Here is a 6,246-nt window from a genome sequence, read left to right on the forward strand (position 1 = left end):
AGCTTCCTATTCAATGCGGCTACCTTTGAGTTAGAGAAGCCCCTCTCTTTCATCGAGGATGAAAGTAGAGCTTGAGCCTTAGCATGGTCCATCACTATGACCGCCTTCGGCTCTGTCTCCTCCTTTGAAGCTGGTTCCTTCCTCAGCCGGACATAACAGTCAGGATATGATGCCTTGCTGGGCCAGAATTTCACCTCCAGGGGAACTGAGCCCAGCTTATCCGAGATGACGATCTTTCCAGTCGTCATCGGCATGTGCTCAGAATACCTCCATGGGTTAGCATCTGAGCACAAGGGAAGGTCTTCCACATTGAGCTTTTTTCTAGGGCCCATGTGATTCTGCAAGGCACTGCATTCGCAGTTCCATTGCAGCCGCCTTCTCCTGATTCTCCTTCTGCATTTGTTGGATCATTCCAACAATAGAAGAGAGGGCCTGTCCCAGCTCTACTGGGAGACCGGCCGATATAGAGGGGCTTGAACTTCATCCTGGGCTTCTGCCAGGAGGTCTTCCTCCTGACACCCGTCCACATCAGACATCCTGTCATCTAGCTGGATGTCTTGCATCGCGACCGCGACTTCAGCATCCACCTGGATCTGAACTTAGGAGATCTCCTCTTGAGGCTGGGGAATCACTGCATCAGCTGATGCCTTAGGGAAAGGATACGCCCTCATCTTCTCACTTGGAAGATAAGGGCCAGAAGTGTTCTTTTGGAAGCCCCTTACCCAGGTACGAAGCTTCTTCCTAGCTATTTAAATGTCTCAGTAATCAGGTTAATGCACACAGTACATACCTGAGGGTCCCAATACCGGAGATCATCCTTGGAGACAGCGTATGCTGCGTGTCTCCTACAAAACTCATGTCCGCAGAGGTTCTTGCTGCTGACATTGCAGAAAGCACTTCCCCACTTCGGAGTGTCCTTCTGTAAAGAGAAGAAATTTCCATGAGTATCAAGTGAACTATGTATCACTGGATATGCATAGTATAGCATAACAATTCAGAAAGGAAAGACACACAACCCATTGTTGCAGCCTTCCAGATAATAAAATCAAAATGGTTTATCTCTTCTAGAGTAACCAATGCAAGGTTTCCAGAGGAAACAGGTGGAGCTCACACCTAAGCAATGATTTTAAGATCCTGGATAATAGACAGGGAAGAACTCAGCTTCCTATCTGTAGGGCAACAGCAAAGGGATGTGCAAGAAAAAACAATAGTGTTAGAAGACACAGTGCTGTACCAAAACCCTTACCATAGTTTTCTTCTTACTGTATATGTTATACTGAAGAATACTAGGACAGTATAAGGGGATGTGTGCCGGCCTGCCTTTGCCGGCCGGCACACACCACAACTAGCTTTAAAGTATACTACTTAACAGCTATAGGGCGGCAGCACTCTGGTTCAAATGCCTGTGCCGGTCGGCAGCAACTGCCGGCCGGTAACAGCCAGTGTTGGCCGGCAATGGCTGCCGGCCAGCAACTACACAAGGTAGTACCCAGCTGCCGGCCACACTCTTGGTGACCGGCAGACAAGGGCTGACATAAGCCGGCCGGCAAAGGTACAAGACCGATGCCAGCTGGCAGCAAAAGAACCAGAGGACTACACCTGCCCGGCTGCCGGCCTCATAGGCCGGCAGCCGGCCTCATAGGCCGGCAGCCGGGACAGGTACAGCACTAGAAGAGAAAAAGAAAAATAGAATGGATGCCGGGATAAGAGTGTACACAACCTCCAAGCCCGGCAACCGAAAGAGTGCATATAAGGAAGGGGAGAAACTAATTCAGGCTTCCTTGACCAATGCCGTCCGGCTCTGCCGGCAGGCATGGATGAGGGACCAAGAGAGGTCCGGGCAGCACTCGAAAACATAAGACCCTTGCCGGCCAGCAGCTCTGCCGGCCGGCAAAAGGCGGAGTCAATTCCACATCCTAACCTATACTAGGTCCAGAAGTAGAACGACGTACAGTACAGTGAGACCCCTGCCGGCCAGCTCTGCCGGCCGGCAAGGGGCTGAGTCAATTCCACATCCTAACCTATACTAGGTCCAGATGTAGAACGACGTACAGTACAGTATGAAGAAAGAGGGGGAAGGGACAAGAGGGTCCTGCCAACCTTGCTTTAGTGACAGATCACCCGCAGCTAAGAAACTTATCTTAGCCTAAGGGAGATCTAAGGGGAAAGGCCAGCAATACTTGCCAGCTTCCAGAGCACCAAAGCAAGGAAGGCGTTGCTACTCCCAAGGGAAGAACTTATCCTCCCGCGAGAACAGCAACAGGACTAGTCTGGTAGATCACAAAAGAAGGAATCATATCCACAGAAACCTTCGGTAGTGACCTAAGGGAGCTAAGCTCCCTTTGTATGTGTTAGGTCAGCGAGGGGGACTCAGCCCCAAGCCAGACAACACAGACTCAGACTAAAAACTCTGTTGTTCTGTCCCTCTTGAACCATAACTACAGGAACAGGAAGGTACAGTAACACCCTAGTATAGTTTTATCGAAAATAAATTTCGGAAAAAACCACTTAGGGATAAGCCCAAGGCTTAAACAGAGGGAAAGGGATTGCATACCTTCTCCGAAGAAAAGAAAGCAACCGGGGAGTATGATAAAGTATACTAAGGCTACATAAGCAACTAGCCTAGGCACCAAGAGAATCGATTACCTAATTCACCGAAACTCACTCGTATACTATCTTGGAAATATTCCACACAGTCTAAAATGTATAAAATATAGCCTAAAGCTTCAATAAAATTTTAATTACACTCGGAAAAACCATAATCATGCATGAAGTACTAGGACCAAACGACTAGGCTACATGGCGTAGCGTAGGCCAGAATGGCGAATACTTCGCCAAATAATACTAAGCACGAAAGGAAATCCTATGTAATGCTAAATAGCTAAAATTTATTAAAGCAAAACAACCAGGAATGTCGCTCTGACTAACTAACTTATACCTAGCGAGCGACAGCGTCCAAGACGCCTCTGGTAGGCTACGGCTCTTGTATCAAAGATTAATCCTATTAATCACTCAAAATTTTACCAAGAGCCTACATTTATACATAACAGACACTATACTCAACTTATCAGAGGCCGACGAAGACGAAGAAGCCATGAAAAGTCGAATAAATCCAAGATTTGCGAGAAAAACAGGAAAAAACACCGAGTTGTTAAGCTACGCAAAAAGGAATACAGATGGCGCCAGGATTGGCGCCAGGCACACATACGAATCGGGGGATAGGGAATCCTTGGGAGCGGCTCCCCTTTTTCTTTCCCGAATTCGTATCTCGCCAATCACCTCCTACGAGACGAAATCTCTGTCCAGGATGTAGATTGCCATGTGACGTGTCTAGAATACGTCCTCTGATATGTCGCGATATCCCTTTCACGAGGGATACTCGCTCCAGGAGTTAGAATTCTGGTACCTTAAGGTAAATTCTCTGGGAATATCGCCGTAGTTGTAATATACCCTAGGAAGCTACCCTATAGGAACTTCCATCAGGACGACATGGCTTGAGCCCAAAAATATATATATATATATATATATATATATATATATATATATATATATATATATATATATGTAGATATATACATACACACACACACATATATATATATATATATATATATATATATATATATATATATATATATATATATATATGTGTGTGTGTGTGTGTGTGTGTGTGTGTGTGTTTATATGTATATATGTGTTTGTGTTCATGCGCGTGATCGCTATATAAAAATTGGACAAGGAACTTACAGGTGATTTAATGTTCCAATCTTTTGAAATATTCATTGAGGAAGGTAACACTGTTATTTCCATTTTGATCTATTTAGTCCAGCCGTTTTTAGTAAAAATAGTTCAAATTTGGTTAAAAGCACCAAATTTTGCACAAAGTTAGCTTGAGATGTACCTTTTGAAATGTGATAGAGACCCATTTGATATCTTTCCAATATGGTCGCTTTTTTCAAGATGGCCGCCAAAAATCTGGAGAATGCTGCTATTCGAATGATTTTCATCGTATAGTTACAATTTTGGAGTCTAAACCTATATTTTCAAGGATGTTCTATACTTTAAAAGCAAATTTGGGCACATAAGACAAATATTTAAGGAGCAAATTGCCTCTTTGTTACAGAAATTGCCTACAAAAATATTAAACCGGCTGTAATCATATTTGTTCTGCAATTTAACGTAAAGTAAAGAATGCATTTGAATGTCAAACATAAGTACAGTGTTTTATTAACTCAATATGAAGAATTTTATATTAACTTAATCCCAAAATAGGTTTTATCCTTGTAACCATGAATTGCTTGTACAGTACTGAAATGACTAATTTAAGTACACAGTCTAATCACACACAGGCAACAATCCGCCCAGCATTTGCACAGAGCCGTACATGCTAGTTGTGCTTTCACACACTTGCATCTTCCTCTGCAGCCTTTGACACATCCATATTTCAGGAATTCCATACAGGAAACTGATGCTTGAGGCAGATCTGACCAATAGGGTTCCCATGCATTCCCAGGTCTTTTCATCCAACCCCATTCAACAGGTGAAGGTAAAACAAAATTTGGTAGAAGTGACTGGCCCCAAACATGACCCGCTTGATAAGATGCTCTTATGACATGCTGGCAGAGAGCAGCAGAAGTTAGTGGTATGAGATCAATAGACCTGTCCTTCCTGGTGAAGAGATCTTTTCTCGCTTCATAAGCTGATGTGGAAGATGTCATAAAGCAGAACAACAAATCGCTCAAGGTTTGCCATGTGCTGGTCAATTCTCTCCAGTGTTGGTACATTCCCAAGGTCTGCAAACACCTCAGTTACACTTTCACATATTTGCCACGTCTCCCAAGAAGATTTCTTCCCTTTACCAGCAAAGGAGGATGTGTTGTCACACTCGCTGAAGGCATGAACCATAGGCAGAGCTCGACACTTTGGACCTAAAGAACCAGCTATGGTGTGTACAGGGATATATTTGAAGTTATCCCCAACCCCAAAGCTGATCCACAGTTCACTTGCATGAATTGGAAGATGCAATGCTATAGCTAACACTACTATATCAGTGTCCACAGTTCTGATCATGATCCTCGCACAACCATGTTGAACAGCATCTTTTGCATAGAGAAGAAGCCTTGTGTCTGCTTCCTCATGGGAGCACGGAGATATTTAATCAATACTGTCCCTCTGGGGGTTGCAAAGGACCAATTCTCCTTTTGTGGACATAATTTGCTTGCCCTCTGGACAGCTGACAGTAGCACATTGATCCGCTAGAAAACTGAAGAGCTCGGCTTTGTTTGCATCACACCGCAAGAAAGCCTTCCAGTTGCCAGGAACAGGAGTGTTAGCCTTTACTTTTCTGCGGTCCCCCTCTCATCTGAGACTCCTAGCAGTCACCTTCAGACTGTCTTGGAAGTACTGATCAAAGATAATATCAAATCTTCTTGCTGACTCCAGTTGACGCTTTACATGTGGTACAAATACCTGGTCAGCATACTCTTGAAATGTTCTTGATGCACCTGGGTTAAGCCTATCAACAATGGCAGCCCCATCTACTATAGAAGAACTGCATCAGTATCAGGCTTGTCCTTGATTGTGGTACTATGCTGTATAAGGAATGGGAGAAGATCAGCTTTGGTCCCATGTTGAAGTTTTTCACCCTGTGACAATGATGGTGGACTGGACTGATTTTCATGGCGGAAAAACTCATCAATATCCCCATCTCTCATTTGGCAAGACATACAGTTTAGAGAAAAGAGAACAGTCTTGTTTCAATGATGCAATTCGTTGCTTCTCCTTTGACACTTTGCAGGTGGGCTGGCTGCTGAATAGAGGAAATTTGTTCCTTTTGATAGGGTCTGTCAGACTTTTGGTTCTGTCTTCTATTCGTTCCTTCACAAAAATCACTATATTGTACATTTCCCACCCTTTACATATGCCTTACGGTTTCTAAAATCTCTTTGTCTACAACATCCTGGGTGCCTAATACAAGAAGATCAGATGAATCTTCCATGAATGGATTTCCCATGCCTTCTAATGTATCACACAAGGATTTGACTTGCTTTCTGTTTGTTGTCTGTACCCCCTGTTGAGCTTCACGGTGTCTTTGGTCTGAATGCTTTTCCGCCTGTCCCCATAGTCCTTCCACCACAGTTTTAAACTCATTCACAACTCTTGACACTTCTGGCCCAGCCACCATCCACCTTTGGAGTTGTGCACTGTTTTCAGTTAGGCCCAGAGCACCACCATCTCCTTTAATCT

The sequence above is a fragment of the Palaemon carinicauda genome, chromosome 20 (assembly GCF_036898095.1).
Source record: "Palaemon carinicauda isolate YSFRI2023 chromosome 20, ASM3689809v2, whole genome shotgun sequence".
Lineage (NCBI taxonomy): Eukaryota > Metazoa > Arthropoda > Malacostraca > Decapoda > Palaemonidae > Palaemon > Palaemon carinicauda.